Here is a 6,263-nt window from a genome sequence, read left to right on the forward strand (position 1 = left end):
CTTAGGCAAAGAATACCAACTCTCTGAGCATCAATCTCTCTATATGTAAAATGAGACTGATAGTCATCTCCACATCACAAGGTTGCCACCAGGCTCAAGACACAGTGGTGTGTGTGGAAGTGCACTGCACTCTGCAGACTCTGCACTGTATAAGCAGTTTCTTCTCTTCCTCATGTCACCTGGGCATCTTTCTCTAGCACCAGGCAGGCTTCTGTGGCCACAGTGGGTGTTTCCTTCTACTCAGCTGGCATTTATTAAGCACCTCCTATTGACTCCACTTTTAATGGTTACTAAAAACCTGTGGGACTTAACCCTGCCTGCTTGGGTGGCATCAAGTCTAGAGTCCAAGGGAAGCCACAGGAAAGATGAGACTTGAGCCAACCATGGAGATTAGATGTGGCCGGGGGTGGGGGTCGGGGGGAGAAGGCATTCTAGGCAGGAGAACAGCCTTGGCAGACTCCAAAGAGGAACAGGGTGTCAGTCAGTGGCCTGGGAACAGCCAGTCCACGGAACTGCGGGCTGTCCATGACTGCCTCCTGGCTCCTGGGGCCAGGGAGGTGAAGAAAAGTTACGAGGAAGGGGAGGGCCTGGGTGGCGGGGGTGGTGCTGGCATCGCCATGGGTCAAGGTGCCCAGCAAATAACCAGACTTGGAGCCAGATTTCTAGACATCTGCTCCCTCGCCATATTCTGAATGAGCTGGAATCTGCCCCCAACAGAAAGATGTAGAGTCCAGGGTAAAGAAAGCTGCATTAGCCAGTCAGACACCGGAAGTGAGGAAAACGAGGGGGAGGCAGAGAGGACAGGGAACACGTCAGAGGACCCAAAAAGAGGAAGTGGCGGGGTCTCAGTTCCGCTCCCCAGGATAGGAAATACCCTCCATTCTCCCAGCCTAGGGCAGCTGTCCCTGTCTCCCTACCTGCAGCCATCAAATCTGGGGCCAAGACCACCTGGGCCCAGGACCCTAGCCTTTGAGGTTTCCCCAGGTCACTTTCAGGGGTTAGGGAGGCCCTGCCAGGGCTGCAGACCCAGGATCCACACTGAGCAGGGCGCAGCTGAGCGTTTACTGATACTGGACACCCCCTTGGGTTAAGCAATGGTGCTCAGCCCTCAGAACTGAAATGCAAGGAGGAAGGGCACCAGGTCAGCCCTTAGCCCCTCCCCACACCTCTCCCAATGGGCCTTCAAGGAAGGGAGGGGTCCAGAGTCTAGGGGGCCCCTCCCCACCTCCACCTACCCAGGAATAGAGGAGTTGGGGCCCAGCCAAAGACCTCCAAAGGCAGAGACTTGGCTTATTAAGTTGTAACCTGGCTCTGTCAGGAGAATGGCCCCCAGGCCCTGGCGAGTCAATCTGTTAAAATCCAAAACAAGAAAGAAACCAGGCTTCAGAAAAGAGAGGACAGGAGGACAAATGTGACTTTTCTCTTCACCTATTATGGTCTTGGGCCTCTGTATATTATTGGCCTTGTTCTGGGACATCGTCAGGGAGACCAGTGGCTGGTAGCTCTAACTGCTGTTTTCACCAATGGCAGGACCTCCAATAGACCCTGCTCCATCCACAGCTGCCTCAGGAATTCAGTCCCTCTGGACTGAACAATGCTGCATAAAGTACCTACTAAAGTGACATCCCGGGGCTTCCCAGGAGGCGCTAGTGGTAAAGAACCCGTCTGCCAATGCAGAAGACACAGGTTCAATCCCTGGCTTGGGAAGACCCCCCGGAGAAGGAAACAGCAACCCACTCCAGTATTCTTGCCTGGAGAATCCCGTGAACAGGAGCCTGGCAGGCTACAGTCCATGGATCGCACAGAGTCAGACACAACTGAAGCAGCTTAGCATGCAAGCTGACATCCCAGTTTGGGCCCCACCTCAGGTCCAGTTAGGTATAGACTGGAGGAAGGAGTCATGACTCATGAACTAACTGTTCTGTCCACTAAGCTATACTTGGTTGTTGATTTCCCATGTGCATTATCTGGTTTATTTCAGGCTAATCTAGGTTCCTCTTCCCCCATTCTCACCATTTCTGGTCCACTTTCCACATTACAAGGCAGGCCTTGCACAGGAAACGGAGTACATGGGAGAGACAGCTATCTACACCAGGCCCTCCCCATCACAGGAACCTAAAAATAAGAATTTGTCTCTAGACTGTTCTCAGTACTGCCCTCAAAATTGTCTGGGAGGCACAGACGCTGGTCAGTAGCAAGGGAAACAGACACAGGTGGTGGACAGATGTGTGGGAGGGCATGAGGGGTTGGGTAGTGAGGTGGGGGGACTTGCGGAAAGTGCCAGAACCCAGGGCAGAGGGGGGCAGGGCAGAGTCAAGGCCTAAGCTCAGTATACAGCTCTCAGGAGAAGTTGGCTTCTGGTAGGAAGGTTTAAAAGCATCTGGAATGACCCTTCCTCCCACATGACTTTGCCTGTGGAGGCTATGACAGGTTTTCTGGCCCTGGTGTCAGTCCCCCAGGGGAAGTGGCTGGGGATGCCCAATGGAGAGCTCCCCTCCGGAATCTCCAAGCCCCACCCATGCCGCCCAGCTGGGAGGGCTCTGCTCTCCAGGGCACCTGGAACCTGTGGCCACAGGCTCAGGAGCCCCCCAGGAACCAGCCCCTCCTCCTCAGGAAATGGCCTTCTCTTGGTTTCTGTGAGAAAGCCGCTGTGACATCACAGAGTTTGTTCCCAGAGGTCTGACTCTCCCGGGGACTCTCATGCTGCAAGCTGGGGTGTCCCAAGAGAAGACTCCTCAATGTTCACAAGAGGGGCCAGGCCAGGCCTTGAAGACCCAGGGGTTGAAGGCAGGGGAAGCCCAAGAGGGGTGGATTCTGAGCCAGGAGCCTCCTCCTGCAGAAAAAGATAAGGGGACATGACAAAGAAATGAGTCTTGGAAAGGATTCCTCTAAACCAGGGCTCCTCAACTTCCGGGATCTAAAGCCGGATGATCTGAGGTGGAACTGATGTACTAATCATAGAGATAAATTGCACAATAAATGAAAATGCTTGAATCATCTCGAAACCACCCCCCATGCCCATCTGTGGAAAAATTGTCTTCCACAAAACTGGTTCCTGATGTCAAAAAGATTGGGGACTGCTGCTCTGAACCATCACATATGGGCAGAGGGAGAAACATATACAGGAGCTGAGTGTGGGGTCCTATGTGGAGATGGGAGAGAAATCAAACTGAGGGTCCATGAGGGACTGCTGGAAGGGAAAAGTGTTTAGATGGGAGAAAGCAACTGTGATGCAAAGAGGGATGGGCTTAAAGGCAGGCAAGGAAAGGTGTGATCATGGGGTTCACCAGCCAGGAAGCAAGAACGGCTCCTGGGCTTAGAAAGTTCAACAAGTTCAGAAGTTCTACAGTGATGCTTCTTGGAGAGGGTGGCCATCTGGAGCCTTCATCTCAGAGCAAAGGGTTGAGATAGAAAGCTCCATTCTAAAAACTTCCATCTGATTAGAAAGGAAAGAAAGGCATGGATCAGGTGGACAGGAGTAAAAGGAGCGACCCAGTGGAGCAAGAGGCAGGGACAGCATGATCCCAGGTCTTTGCTCTCAAGATCATCTCCTACAGCACTCACTCCCCGGAGGATGAACCACATTATCTGTGGGTTCCAAGCCATCTTTGGTGCTAGGCTTGGGTGCCTGAACCACCTGAGGACCACACTGGGACATCAGGTTGACTCAGGAGCTCACCAATGTTCCACTCACCTCTCTGGGGCTCCAGAAAGTTGACACTCCCCTCATCAGACCAGCCTGTCTGAGAACTTCATGTAGCCTCCATCTGAACTGCTAATGTGGCCACTGATGGTGAAGGGAGGACCCATCTCCAGATCCTTCAGGTTCCTGAGAGAGACCATCCAATCAAGTTACTGGGGCTGAGAACCTGGCCTCTCTCTGGGACCAGAGCATGGGAAAAACTTCCAGCAGTGACTCACTGACTTATTTTCTGGAATGAGAGTTACCCAACCCTTGGGCCAGATGAGAAGCAGGCCTGCTGTGTGGCAGAGACCAGATGAAATGACTTATCACAGGAGGACTTTCTGAATCTTCTTGCAATAACTCAGGACACTCCTTGAATCCCCAATTGTCTTCATTTGCTCCTCTCTTTGGACAGCATGTTATGTCTGAGATTATATCTGTAACCAGGCATGTGTCCACCACGGGCAGCTTAAAGACAGATACTATGCCAAGTTATCTTTGTACCCTTAGAAACTAAGGCCACAATACTTACTGCAATAGAATCTTTACTGAATAAATGATGGGTGAGTGAATATATGAATGGATGGATGAACAGATGATGCCCACCCAGGGGTGAATGCTAAGTAGATCACTGTCATTAGGATATTCCATGTCCTGTCTGTGTTAAAGTTTTCTTTCATGGAACTTTCTACATGGACCCTGCTCCACCCTTTTCTCTTGCTTGCTCCTCCATGGGGAGGAGACAGGGAAGGGAAGTAATAAGTTTGAGCTCCATCTTTGATTCTTTCTCAAGCATACATAGCCTTCCCCCACCCATCCCACTCCGATCTGTCCTGAATCTACTCACCGGATTTGGTACAAGTTGAAGACAAAATTAGGCCCTAGAAAGACAATAAAAAAAGAAAGGGTTGGTACCTCCAGGGAGAGTGACCCACCACTCTTCTGGGAGCATATATTCCACCCTCATGCCTGTCTGGGAGGTGTGGATGGCTAGGCTGGGCCTCAGGATGTCATGGGAGGTTCCCAGGCTCCTTCAGTGTCTTCTTCCTGCTCCAAACTCTTGGGTGCATTCCCTTCTTTCTAGACAGAAACACCAGCTCTTTGAGGATAGATCCTGCCACTGGGGATCTCTCCATTAAGGGCACTAATGACTCTGGGAAGGAGGCTGGAATCCAGACTCCACCACTTTCCAACTCTGTGACTCTAGCCTCATATCTTTGTTAAAAAAAAAACAAAAAACAAAAAACACAGAGACTAAAAATTTCATCTTCACATGGAATTTTTTTTTAAATCATATTAGGCACAAGTACGTTGGCACATAGTAGGTGCTCAACAAACATCCGTGGAAGCTGTTGAATTTAACTGCAGGTCCAGGAAATGTTCTCTGCTTCTAGTGCATGCTAAGTGACTTCGTGTCCAACTCTTTTCGACCCTATGGACTGTAGCCCACCAGGCTCCTCTGTCCACAGGATTCTCCAGGCAAAAATGCTGGAGTTGGTCACCATGCCCTCCTCCAGGGATCTTCCCAATCCAGGGATGGAACCCACGTCTCTTATGTCTCCTGCACTGGCAGGTAGGTTCTTTACCACTAGCACCACCTGGTAAGCCCCCAGGACTCTAGTACACCCTCCCAGATCTCCTGGGTTCTATGGGAAATGAAGATGTGAATCAGAGTTGGGGGCACCCCCAGCAAATTCCAGGAGATGCCCAGTGGGACTGAAGCATCAGCAAGCTCAGGAGAAGGCCCCGAGACAAACAGGCAGGAGAAGAGAGGACAAGGAGCCAGGGGTAGAAAAGACATCTGGAGCTTAGGCAGTCTAGCCCATCACCCTTGGCCTTGGGGCCCACACAGGCCTGGGAGTGGACTCCTGTGAGTTCTGAGGGAGGAGGAAGCCGACTACTTGCTGGGTGTGGGAAAAACCCCCCATTCAATAAAGGCCCCAGAACCCTACCCCCGCCAACTCAAGGGCTCAGCCACCCCAAGGGCTCAGCCACCCCACCCAAGTCTTCGACCACTGCTGCCACCGCAGGAAATATTTTTGCATGACACCATTCTAAAGAGTTTGCTGCCCCATCTGGCCTGGCCGACTACCATGGAAGAGGAGGGGCTGGGCTGGGCTGGGGTGACAAGGTCCGCGCTCACTCACCCTCCCAGCAGTACCCCCGCTGGTACCACTTGGCCAGGCTGTAGCCCAGGATGGACACGAGCAGCAGCGACAGCCCCACGCAGAGGATCAGGCCCAAGGTGCTGATGGAGGCGTCACCTGCAGAGACACACAGCCTTTGCCCAGCTGCCCAGAGCCCTCTCGCAGCCCCGGACTCAACTGATTGCACCCTGTTCCAAGTTTCCTCTCCTCCCACCTCACTGCCATCAAAATGACTGTCCCCTAAGAATCTGGATCTTGGGAACTTCCCTGGTGGTCCAGTGGTTAGGACATTGCCTTCCAATGCAGGGGTGCGGGTTCGATCCCTGGTTAGGGAGCTAAGATTCCCATGTGCCTCATGGCCAGAAAACAAGAACATAAACAAATGAAGCAATATTCTAACAATTTCAACAAAGACTGTGCAAATGGTCTAC

This window comes from Bison bison, unplaced genomic scaffold, assembly GCF_000754665.1.
Source record: "Bison bison bison isolate TAMUID 2011002044 unplaced genomic scaffold, Bison_UMD1.0 scf7180017864518, whole genome shotgun sequence".
In the NCBI taxonomy this organism is placed as follows: domain Eukaryota; kingdom Metazoa; phylum Chordata; class Mammalia; order Artiodactyla; family Bovidae; genus Bison; species Bison bison.